This window comes from Microtus ochrogaster, unplaced genomic scaffold (genome assembly GCF_000317375.1).
Source record: "Microtus ochrogaster isolate Prairie Vole_2 unplaced genomic scaffold, MicOch1.0 UNK58, whole genome shotgun sequence".
NCBI classification, from domain to species: Eukaryota; Metazoa; Chordata; class Mammalia; order Rodentia; family Cricetidae; genus Microtus; species Microtus ochrogaster.
Genome location: NW_004949156.1, coordinates 616,684 through 630,220, shown reverse-complemented (window position 1 = coordinate 630,220; position 13,537 = coordinate 616,684). Strand labels below are relative to the sequence as shown.

General features: G+C 36.4%; 1 protein-coding gene and 1 pseudogene across 1 annotated transcript in view; both read right to left on the bottom strand.

Moving 5' to 3' along the window:
- The window catches only part of Dmd (dystrophin), a 1,456,297-nt gene that overhangs the window by 842,285 nt on the left and 600,475 nt on the right, over positions 1–13,537 (bottom strand). The gene's annotated exons all lie outside the window — the stretch shown is intronic.
- Positions 5,787–8,393, bottom strand: LOC101991156 (annotated as a pseudogene).

The following is a 13,537-nucleotide window of genomic DNA, read 5'->3' as shown; positions in this document are numbered from 1 at the left end:
CCGGGTTTATCCCCTGCTTTTCGAGTCACAATCCAGCTGGCATTGGTGAGCTCCCAATAGATCAGCCCCACTGTCTCCGTGGGTGGGTGCACCCCCTTGGTCCTGACTTCCTTGCTCATCTTCTCCCTCCTTCTGTTCCTCATTGGAACAGAGGAAACAACCTCTTAAGGATAGCATCAATTGAAAAGGGGGACTTACCTCTCAGGAGCATAAATACTAACCTTATCCCAAGGAACAAGTTCATTAAATAAAGGAGGTGGGACTTCCTAGAAAATGTAATAGTACAGAGAATGGCATGATAGCCTAAAATACATAACTTGTTTGGTGAAAGATACTGGGAAGGCTGTCCTCTGTCCTGAATGCACACATCATGGTGCATAATGCCCTGAAACATGCACACACGCACACACAGACACAAACATACATACACACACACACACACACACACACACACACACACACACAAGACTGCACTGAATAAATAAATAAGCAAGTTAAATCAAACAAAAAGGGGTTCTATATATTTCTCAATATTAATATACTGTCTCTGTAGTATCAAATAGTCACTGGAGTTTTATAAGCAGACTTATGACATGCTATTTTTTATGCTGTGAACAAACAAATTCATTAACCATTGTGGCTATATGCTAAGACTACTTACCTAAATGTGTTGTGTTTATATAAAATGTGCTTTTCAGTTATCTCTAGAAATTAAAATTTGATCCTACCTGGATTTTATCACTCCAGTATTTATTAACCATATCAGTAATCACATTTACTAAATACTGAGCATATTGTACAGGAGAGCTTCAAAAGTATTGCAAGTAGATTCTAAAAACTGATTTTCACCTACAAATACACTACTTCACTTACCTAAATATTACACCAAGTGATATCTTCAAAGATTATTATAAACAAAAGAATTACAAATGCCAGAACTAAAGAATCATAAATGAACACATAGGTCCTGGTACTTGGTCCAATTGGGCTGGCAATATATTGTCATATTATATAAAATAAAATTCCCCTGTTGGTTGCTGAAGGTTGAGGGAAGATTCTCCCATTGGAAGCTGCCAATCATTACTTTCCTCATGAACATAAGATGGAGGATGATGGTTTATTAAAAATACATAATTTCCTCACTGTATGTCTTAAAAGGCAAAATATAATGAAAACATTAGTCAAGGAAAAGGTCACATGTTAAGGAATACTGTAGGCACGTATTTGCATCATGAAAATAGCACACAGAAAAATAATGCTACTTCACAAGGAGGAAAGATAAATTACCAGACTCCAAAGGCAATAGATGTCAGTAAAGTTTCTGAAAAACACAAAACCTCAGTTTTGTTTAAAAATGGATTACTGTATATGATATTTATTTTAGCAGCTATATTAAAATTTAATTTATAAAGATAGGAATCTTCACATAAAATGTATACAACTTGATGAGTTAAGAGAGTGGCATAAATCTTTACAACAATCACTAAAATCGAATTAATAAACCTATGAACTCCAAAGCTTTTGAAAATTATTTCTTCTTCCTTTTAAAATCTAAAAGTGTAAGGTTTCAAATAGCATACCTCTAGAACTTTTTCTTTACATTACCTAAACTTTGGACCCATTAGATAATGGCTTCTAGTTACCTTCTTGATGATCCTCAGAAAACTGCTCTCTAAACTCCACTTCTCACCTACCTTATATAATTTTATGTGTGTAGCATTTGCACTTCTCTGATGTACATGTTTTATTCTGTACAGTGTATTACATGTTCTCATTCATGGCTGTATTTCCTTCCGTTCTAATGCTAGGCAATATTCTATCATGTGTATATGCCATGTTTTATTTATCCACTCACTTCTCATGTACATTTAAGTTGATTTCATATCTTGGATAGTGTGAATGATGCTTCACAGAATGTGAGAATATTAATCACCCATCAATACCTTGATCCCATTTTCTTTGGCTATGTATACAGGAGTGATATTCTCCTGTAATATGGCATCTTTCTTGTTAATTTTAAAGGCATCATAAGTTTATATTCTCATAAAATATGGTAATTTACTCAATTCATCTCCAATGATTTTCTTTTTGAAAAATAATGGCTATTATAGCAGTTGAAAGGTGAAAATAGTATGGTTGTTTTACACTTCTCTGTTAATTTATGATGATGAGCACCTTTTTACATCATGGTTGGTCATTTGTGTACTTTTGCTGGAGAAATATCTATTCAAATCCTCTTAGAAGTAGTTTACTTGCCTTTTAAACACCAAACTGTAAAAATAAAGCTCTACTTCAGCATACTAACAAGAAAATATCTAAAAGGATAATTAAGAAAAATTCCACTTGCAATGCTATCAACAAGGATAAATATATAAGAATATGCTTTAAAAAGATTTGCATGTTGCTTTATAAAACACTGGGATAAACTAACTGAGACACAAACACAATATCTTATATTCATGAATTGGAAAGGTGAGGTTGTTAAAATGTCCTTACTACCCCAAACAACTTGCATATTTAATGCAATTTCCATCCTGATATCATTTTAATGGAAGTACTATAAAATCCTAAAATGTAAATGAAAGCACAGAATACCATGAATGCCTATTGCCATCTTAAGATGAATGAAGTTGGTGGCATGACACCCTCTGACTTTAAAATGTAGTACAATGCAAACACAATCTCTTTTTCAGATTCTATGTGTGCTACTTTGTATATTTGAATTTCTATATAAATTTTCTCTATAAAGTTTCTGTTAAATATTAATAGAAGTTGTATTGAATCTAAATACAATTTTTCGTAACTCTGTGATCTTATGTTGATTTTTTCCACCCAGGACACAAAAGCAGTCTCCCTTCATTTATATTTTCTTTATACCTTTCAACCATGTTATATAATATTTATGGTATAAAAGTTTGATTTGTAAGATATTTATGCCTCATTATTTTACTCACAGTGCAGTCAATGAGAATTATTTAAGTTTGAACATCAATTGTCAATTTAAAACTATTTCTCTAGCTATTTTAAAGATATCTCCATTCACATTAGCTCACTTGTTACTGATCTCTTTCTCTTTGTTGTGGTGGATTTTTTTTTGAGCCTCATCATAATGGCAAGGTGTATGAACATTATTTATTCAAACAATTTTTTTATAACGCCTTCTTTTTTTCTCCTTTCTTCCTGGAATGCCAACACGCCCATGTGAACACACTGAATATTTTTTCTGAAGGACTCTGCATTCTTCTTAATTTTCCATATTCTTTTATTCTCTTTATTCTAAAGATTTGATAATTTCTATTTATCATGTTTACTGATTCTTTTATCCGTCGAGTCTTCCCTTAAACTCATAAAATTATTTATTTAAATCATTATGCTTTTCAATTCCAAAAGATCTGTGTGATCTCTTATTTGTTGTCATTGACATTATATGATTTTGCTTTAGACATAACTGCCTTTCCTCATGTGATACTATTTACTAATAAAATAAGATAAGATAATTTGATTCTCTTCTATTAAGTGTAACACCTTAGTCAGTTCAGAAATAATCTCTTCTGTTTGTTCTCTCAGTAATGGTTCGGAATTCCCCATCTCTTTGACTGTTTTATTCATTTGCTCTTGAAATTTTTACATTTAAAATAACATACTGAAACAACGCTTTGTTTCCTCTTTTCCATTTTGCTCCATGGGCTGTTTATCTTAAAGTTTTAACAACTTTTTAGTATGAATTCTGTGGGATTTGTTTTCCTGTATTATACAGCCAATGCCATGTCTTCTTTGTTAAAAATACAGAAATAAAATTGTTTTATGCCTATAGTCTCAAAAGTAAACACAGTTTCATTGATATAAAGCAACATTTGCTCAGCAATCATCCTAAAGATAGTAGGACTTTCAAACTCTGCCTTTAGTACCCAGCGGAAACAATGATAAAATCACAACATTAATGGCAAGGTAGTATCTTATTTCATTTCAAAGGTAATAAACACAAGTAGGAACACGGGAGATTGTTACGCAGCATTTAGTTGACAGGTTTACTTAATTGGTCAATTTTCTATTTAAATTGCTTTTATTTTCTTTTGTCTAGTATAAAGGCTGATTGGCACGCACACACCAATGAAATCAGTAGGAAAAATGGTTGTTTTTGTCATTAAAGAACTCTGACCATTAAAAATAATTATAAAGTTAGAATCTACCTCTTACATGCAATCCTAATCAGGTTCTGTATCTCAAATATCCCACAGAGTTACAATACCATCAACAATAACAGAAAATTAATCTAGTAATGAAAGCCATTATAGAAATTACAAAGAAATCTGATTCTAATTCATCTTTTTAACCCTGAAGAACAGTGATGACATGTTTTTAACTGTTTCAGGATTCTTTCTTCTCAGAAACTCTCCACAACTGATACCTATATTCGGGGATTGATACATTCTGGTACACACTTTTTTCTAATAAACTATAACTCTATGTTTACTCTCCTTTTACTTGGTAATCTCAAGTCTTGTTTCCTTCCTTATGTTTACATTTTTCATTAGAAAAAATCATAAATATGTCATTACAGATAGAATTCACCTTAAACTCTAGAAGGACAAACCAGATAAGACATAGAAGATGTTTTTTCACTACCTAAAGCAGGTTCTAATATAGTATGTGAATACTCATTAATTTATTTATCTGTGCCATCCTTATTAGTTTCTTTTTTCATGTAGGCAGACATGGTCATATGCAACAACGGTGGAAAAGCACAGACTGGTCAAAGTCACAGATTGTTTGTTATATAGTCTTATAAACAGTGGCTAAGGTGGCTAATCATAGTTAAATATCTTAATCTGTTTTTGAGGTACAATATTACAGTTTATAAAGTGGATACAAGAATATTTTGATGTTTTACTTAATATTTTACAAAGTAAGGAGATGGGTAAGAACAACCTCCAAGAATAAGTTATTGGTAAGTGGTGAAATATCAGTAAAACTCTTAATGTGGTCACTTCCATGAAGGAATAATGCAAAATGATTCTAATGTTGCTAAAATCTCTTTTTTTTTCTCATGTGTATTTACTTTTTAAAGCAGAATGTGATTGGGCACTGTATTTCCACTCACAAGCTTTGCTGAGTTACAAGTGCTGCGGGAGGACCTTCGGCTCCTTCAGCCAATAATCGCTGGAGCAGGAGCCGGAACCAAGAGAGCAAGCCGAGGCTTGCTGCTCTTTTTCAAAGATAAACAGACTACGACCCAGTGGGCTCGTACTTCAGCAGTTATTGGCTGAAGGAGCTGAAGGTCCTCCCGAAGCATACAAGACCCAGGGAAACTTGGGATTTTGTTCTTGGTACTTTGGAAAACAAGGCACATGGGGAATTCCTGTTATTTTAACTTGTGTACTTACGTCTAAGACTAGTACATGCAGAATTAACTATAGGGGATGAAAAAATTTAAGATGAAACTTAAGCCATCTTAATTTTTTTTCCTTTTAAACATGAAGCTATATCTTAGAACACCTCCAAGTGAAATTATTTGGTCTAATAAGGAATCCAGCTGGACAGCTTAACACTTCAGACCACAAAGTTAATAGGTTACATTACATTTTACAACAAACGTTCACCCAACCTCTTGAATCAAACCTATAGCAGCACAGTATCATACAAGTAGAAAGAAATTTTATCTTCCCTTCAGTTTTCATGCCACACTGATGTTTTAAATGTCAATAAAAATAAACAAAAGTCCTGGGAAATATATAATCAGAAGGAATGAAAGTAATCATCAAACATACAGTTCTGATGAAGCTCACTTAGTCTACTTCTTCTATGTGTGATGCGTCATCATTTCCTTCCAGGTGTGGCATTTCTTCAGTTACAGCAGCCCTGGTATCATCTTTATCAATACCTAGACCATCTTGATGATCCTGTAGATCCTGTTAGTGTGTGTCTGGGGATCTTCCAGACTGAAGCCAGAAGACAGGAGTGCAGTTTCAAATGGCAAGATGACAAGATCATTCACAGATTTGTCGTTCTTGTCAGCCTCTGCCTTTTGCCAGAGGGTTTCAGTGGAATGACCAGGGTTTATCTCCAGGTGCTTCTTTGCTGCCATGTAACCCATTGTTGGGTTGTCTCCAAGGGCCTGAACTTTCATGGTTCTTTCCATGTTTGCTGTCTGCCCATATGTACTTGTGACAACACAGCATGAGGATGTCACCAATCAGTTTGATTCAACCACCTTTTTAACCTTTTTCTCCAAAATATCTTTCATAATTTTGTGGAGGATTTTAAATTTTGTCGTTTGTTTCTTCCTAGTTTCTTTCTTCTCTTCATCTTCTGGAAGTTCCAATCCTTCTTTGGTAAATGACACCAACGTCTTGCCTTCAAACTACATCAGTTGTTGCACACAATATTCATCAATGGGATGGGTGCAATCATATAGATTACTTCTAAGCCATGCTTTCAGAGAAGTTCCACAAAGGCCTAATTAGCAACTTGGTTCTTGGTCTCACCTGTAATAAAGTAGATGTGTTTCTGGTTTTCCTTCATTCTGGTGCAATAGTCTTTGAGAGAAACCATCTCGTCTCCAGAAGCAGATGTGTATTATTGCAACAGTTCTGACAGTTTCTTCTGATTTTGAGGCTCTTCATGAATTCCAAGTATTATATTTTTTTAGAATTGATCATGAAACTTTTTGTTGTTCTCTTTATCTTCTGCCAGTTCAGTGAATAGTTTTAAACATTCTTAACCAAACTCTTTCTTATAACTTTCAAAATTTTGCTTTGCTGCAACATTTTATGGGAGCTATTTAGAGGAAGATCCTCAGAATCCAGCACTCCTCTAATGAAATTCAGATACTCAGGGATTAACTCCTCACAGTTATCCATGATAAAAACTCTGCGCACATTCAACTTGATGATTTTTTTTTTGTTTTCAAACAGATCATCAAAAGGAGCACGTTTTGAGACTAAAAGGAGGGCCTGACACTCCAATTGTCCTTCAACAGAAAAATGTTTTACTGCAAAATGTTCTTCCCAATCGTTGGTTAAGCTCTTGTAGAACTCTCCATATTCTTCATTAGTAATGTCATCGGGATTTCTGGTCCAAACAAAAAGGCTTTGTTTTGTTTGAGCTCTTTCTGATCAATGTACTTTCCCTTTCTCTTCTTCTTGTCACCGTCCTTCTTTCCTTCTTTTACATCAGAACCAACATCATCTATTTCAGGTTTGTCATCAGACTCCTTTTCTTCTTTTTCTTTCTCTTCCTTTTTATCTTCTTTTTCTTCAGCTTCATCATCACTGACTTCCTTATCATGTTCCCTCTAGACAAAGAGAGTAGTGGGAGAGCCAATAAATTGAGAATGTTTCTTCACAATCTCTTTCATTGTCCTTTCCTTCAAGTACTCAGCTTGGTCTTCTTTCAGGTGTAAGATGACCTTTGTTCCAGGACCCATTGGCTCACCTGTGCCAGTCCTCACTGTGGATGATCCCCATGCTGAGGGTTCCCAGGCATATTGCTCACCATCATTATGTTTGGTGATCACAGTTACCTTCTCAGCGACTAAATATGCAGGGTAAAAACCAACACCAAACTGGCCAATCATGTAAATATCTGCATCAGCCGGCAAAGCCTCTATTAAGGCTTTGCTGCCAGATTTGGCAATAGTACCAAGGTTATTGACCAAGTCAACGTGGTTATTCCAATTCCAGGATCCACAATGGTAAGGGTTCGATCTTGTTTGTTGGGAATAAGATTAATGTGTAGCTCCTTCCCCGAGTCTAGTTTTCTAGGGTCTGTCAGACTCTCATATCTGATCTTGTACAGTGTAGGTGATGAATTGGAAATGAGTGCCTGTTATCATAGGAGCGGCGGGGCTGCGTCCCCAGCACCCCGCTGCCCGCAAGGCTAGCTTTACCCGAAATAATTACACGGACACTGTATTCATTTAAACACTGCTTGGCTCTTTAGCTCTAGCCCTTTTCTCGGCTAACTCTCGCACCTGGACTAACCCATTTCCAATCATGTGTGTCGCACCCCAAGGTGCACTTACCGGGAAGATTCTATCCTACATCCATCCTGGGTCGGAGCTTCGCTGCTTGTGCCTCAGAGAGCAGAGCTCTCGCCTCTGCCCGCAAGAGTGGAGCATCGTGTCTCTCTGAGGCGTCTGCCCCCGAGAGGAGAGCTGTCTGACCTCACTTCCTCTTCCTCCCACCTATGTTTTAACCTATCAGGGCAAGCAGCTTCTTTATTTAATTAACCAATGACCTTCCTCCATCAAGTGCCCTCATAAAGATCTCTTTGTTTGAATAGAACGTGTTGATGATCAAGGACATCAACTGGGAAATTTCTGCCTGAAAGGCAAAAGTCTCGACCTCTTCCTTCTCCATTCATTGGTCCTGGGTCTGTGTTTCCTCAGGCATCTCTGCTGAGTGGCCATGCATGAAATGTGACTAGCTGCACCATGACACTAAAGCAACTTGCTAAAATGTCTTAAGAGACTTGAGAGATGACTCAACAGTTAAGAGGACTTGCTGTTCATGAAGAGGACCAGAGTTTAGTTCCCAGTAATCATGTCAGATGCTACCACCTCTAACTGCAGCTTTAGGGAATCTAACAACCTCTTCTGACCTCTACAGGTATCTGCATGCATGTGTGTGCATGCACACACACACACACACACACACACACACACACACACACACATAAAGAATAAATAAAAACAAAATCTAAATGAAAAAGTATCTTTGTAGCTTCTAAGTTCTTCATTAGGAAGAGAATTATTCCATCACTTACAGTAGATTTTTGGTAGAACAGGGATTATCAGTGCTTGGGGACTTTCAAAAACTCGATTTAATGATGCCTAATGATATTCCGCTATACTCATATACTGGTGCCTCTGATCAACACAGAGGCTTCCTCTGGCTTCAGATGGTGGCACATTCTGTGACTCACAGCCATTTTGTAGAGAAAGTGTCTAAACTGAAGGTCTCCATCGTGTCCCTCCCCTCACGATGCAGAAGAGGGGAGTAAAACCCTGCAGAAGAGTGGGAGGAAAGACTGTAGGAGTCAGGGAGATGGAGGATAGCAGGAGCATATGGACCACTGGATCAACTAACCAGGGCTCATATGGCCTCAAAGAGACTCAAGTGGCAAGCATAGGGACTGCAAGGGTCTAGATCTACATATGTGTCATGGCTGTTAGCTTGAAGTCCTTGTGAGAGTAATCACAGTTGGAGGAGGTGTACCTCTGACTCTTTTGTCTGCTCTTGAGATTGTTTTCCTCATTTGAGTGTTGCTTTGTCCAACCTCGATATGAGAGATTTCACTATGTCCTATTATATCTTGTGAAGACCTGTTCTTTTCTAAAGAGGAAAACAAGGGGCGGGTGCTGGGGGGACAGGGGAATTGAGCTGAGAGGAGTGGAAAGAGGGGAAACTGTGGAGAGGGTGTATTGTGTGAGTGAAGAATCCGTTTTTAATTCAAAAGCAAAAGAAAGAGTGCTGTTCCCAGCCTTTATTAAGGAAGCTTCTGTTCACAGTCAAGGATGGTAATACAGAGATGCAGGGATGCTGACTCTGCTGAGAAAATGCGACAGTTGAATGTTCAGCTAAGGGATAGCTGGGTACTCCACAGTCTTAGTCAATGCATTTGGCCACTTTGTGGGTCTCTGTGTTAATCTGTATACTGTATAAGGAAGGAACTCGATACACTGTAAAAGGAAGCTTCTCTCAGAAGAGTTGAGAGATGTTATCTATAATCTATGCATATGAAAATAGATGGCAGTTTAACCATATGTCTACTTATCAAATCACAGTAGTATCTTCTGCAGAGTGCCTCTGACCTCCTAGTCACAAGATCATGGCCGGATAATGAGGAAAGACAAAAGCTTCATCTTGTGGAGCAGGCCTCAAATCTAGTCAGCAGGTTGCTAATGCTGCAGCATTCATGTGATCATTCCATGTGATAGTATCCTTCTAGGCCACTCGGGATTACAGTGCAGTGCTCACAGTTTAATAGCAGAGTTGATTAGACTCCCCTGGTAGTGTGCACAGTGCCTTCCAGGATCAAAATATCTGCCCAGTAGAGATGAAGCTTCTAGTTCAGTACCGGCTTGATTTCTCTGTGTTTTTTGACATAATTAAATGAAATATTCTGCAACAGGTTCTTTCTATCAATTCCCTTAAATTAACCAAGAGCAAGGGCAGTAGTCTGTGATATTTGGAAGTCTATTTTACCTTATTGGTTAACTATTCTAAAAGGAGTGACCCATACCTGTCACTGTTCTGCCCTGATTGTAACTGTTTTAATACATCTGCTATTAATGTTGAAAGAGTCAATTTATTTTATTTCACGTGTAAGGGTGTTTTGCCTCTTTATGTAATTGTTCATTACATACACTCAGTGCCTGAAGAGGCCAGAAGAGAGCTTTTGTTCCTCTGCGACTAGAGTGGCAGATGGTTGTTAACTACTGGGAACCAAACCTGGGACCTCTGCAAGAGTAACAATTGCTCTTAACAACTAAAATATCTATTTAGCTCCTCACCATCTTTTAAGTTGATTTATTTTTGTTTTTATAAGACCCAAGGTGCATCATTAAGTTATGTATTTGAGATACCTCTGAATTTTGAAATATGTATTTAGTATTTTATTTCTTATTAGGACTACATAATATACCACAGATTTGGAAAAGTGGTGTTTTATTTATTCAATTTTTTTGAGACAGGGGTTTCTCTGTAGCTTTGGAGGCTGTCCAAGAACTAGTTCTGGTAGACCAGGCTGGCCTCAAACTCAGAGAGATCTGCCTTTTTTGTTACCCGAATGCTGGGACCAAAGGCATGCACCACCACTACCTGGCTAGGAGGTAGTGTTTTAATTTACATTCAATATAAGGAATTTCTTATCAAACTTAGTGATGTTGACTGTGCAGACAGTTTGGCAGAAATGCATTTTGGGAAACTCATTTTAGCATATTAAACTTTTTTCTTATTTCTTAGAACATGGAAATGGTATTTTACTCAAGTATAATTTGGATATGATCAGCACTTTTTCTAGATTAAGGGTAAATTGCCTGAATTTTTTTGTACATCTTATCTTGCTATATACCCTTCTATATTTATTCACCTGTGAATTTTAGCTCAGATTTTTTAATTAGCTTCATATTTAGTCAATAGAAAAGAACAGATTGTAAGATAATTTCAGATTTCTCTATTATCTACTCTTATTCCAAATCCTAAGCAATTAATTTGTATACATGTAAAAACAGCCATTTCGACAAGTCTTCCAAAAAAATTGAGTCATTTCTTATTGAAACAGCCCTATCTGTATGAAATCCAATTTCATCAGGATAGGATTTATATATGATGTTTAATACATATATAATATTTATATAACATTAATTAACTATCAAAAATAGAAAATAACAATAGTTGAAGCAAACCATTTGGGGGACATATAATAATAGTTGGCAAGTATTTTATTTAATGGAAAGAACCAATGCACACAGTACTGGAAATGACAGCATTTTTTTTCTAAAAAAAAATCTATTCTACTCTTTCATTTAGTTCAAAATCATATTGGCAGTGTTTCTAAATGAAATGATGACATTAGCATAATTTGATGAGTAAACATAATAGAACTTATTTAAGAGACATTTTCTGCATCAGATAGTACAACAGCCTGGCTGGCTTTACTTGTCTGTTTTGTTCTAACCTGCTAAGTTGCAAAAATAAAATAAAATATGTAATAAAAGGATTAACTATGAGGCTAATTTTTCAGTCTTCTGATGAAGAATTATGAATGGCCTTGAAAGCTTTTCAAGAGTCATCAGAGAACAGATGGGAAGAGACCGGCTTCTCTAAGGGCACCTGGGAATAACTCTAAAATCTAACTGATCACCCCCCAATATAGCACTTCATCATATGAATTTACTCTAAAAGCTCACCTGGCTGTATGCTAGATGAGTATAAAATAAAATTTTTAGTTTTATTAGTTATTTCATCCAAAGTGTTTCGGCAAGGGTCTAGTAAGAATGATATAAATAAATATGGCACTTCTCTTACTACAATGCCAAATTTTGCTATAAGCAAAAGATACTACATTTTCTTGTCTCATTATACTATATTCTAGGGAGCACCTAAAAGATTAACTGATTTCATTTCACTATTTTAAAATTAGAAAGGAGAAAATCCAATGCTAGTTCTGTAGATCTATTCTAACATATAAATAGTGTATACTGTAAAGCCTTAAATGTTCAGCTTAATTTCAATGTGAATGTAAATTCTCACTATTTGAATTAAGGAGATATATCAACATTTGTCTGAGTATTGTAAGTTATATAGATAAAACAAGATACTACCTTGCTTTAAGTAAGTATGAATCACAATGCATGCACAAAACAGTATACTAAAAGAACAAAAAGGGACTGTAGAGGAAATACACTTGTTCCTATATGGAAAGAGATCACAGTTTTATAATAATTGTGTCTTGAGACGTGGCTATGATTTTTCAAGAAACACACAGTACAAGAAAAGGAATTTGAAGGAAAGCAAATGAATTTGAAAATGCTGAAGAAAATTACAATATGATTTGATGATTCAGATGTATGATGAATTAGTGAAAGTGATGACTGACGTAACTGGAAAGCTAAGCTCATGTTCAGCCCCCCTCTACTAAATGTAGTAAGCTAAGGCAAGTGGAAAATCAGAATGCAGCAACTGATGCACATATAACTGGCCAAAACAGAGACAGGAAATGCAAAATTTAATCTAGATTAAGGAGTGTGCATTTGTATAGACATCGTGATGATTTTAAAGAAAAATAGTCCCCAAAGGGAGTGGTCCTATTAAATGGTGTGCCCCTGATGGAATAGGTATGGCCTTGTTGGAGGAAGTGTGTCATGGTAGGGACAGGTTTTGGGGTCTCCTATGATCATTTTACCACTCAGTGACATCGTCTACTTTTGTTGCCTGATATTAACATACAACAGCTCCTTCTCCAGAATTATGTCTCTCTGCATGCTGCCATGCTCCACATCATGGTGATAACAGACTGAACATCTGACTAGTACGCTGCCATATCAGTGAAATATTTTCCTTTGTAAGAGTTGCTGTGTCCATGGTGTCTTTTTACAGCAAAGAAAACCCCTAAATTACACAGAAGTTGGTACCAGGGACTGGGGGAATCCTTTGATAAGCATGACCAGGTTCTCATTTGGAGGAATTAGGACTTTGGTACTTTTGGTTAGGAAAGCAGTGGAATGTTTTAAGTGTTGTTTAAAGGTATATACTAGTAGGAACGTGCAAGACAGTGGTGCAGAGTACAATTTGATGAACTGTTGTGGGGCTGGCTCAAGAGGTTTTAGAGGGGAAGAGTTTCAGTATGTTACCTAGGGAATAGCTGTATGATATTTTGGTGAAGATTGTGGTGGCTTTTTGCCCTTGTCTGAAGAGTTTTTTGGGGCTAAAGTGAAGAGTTCTGGACTACTTCCACGGGCAGAGAAAATCTTCCTAGGTATAACGCCAGCAGCACAGACATTAAGGGCAACATTGAATAAATGGGACCTACT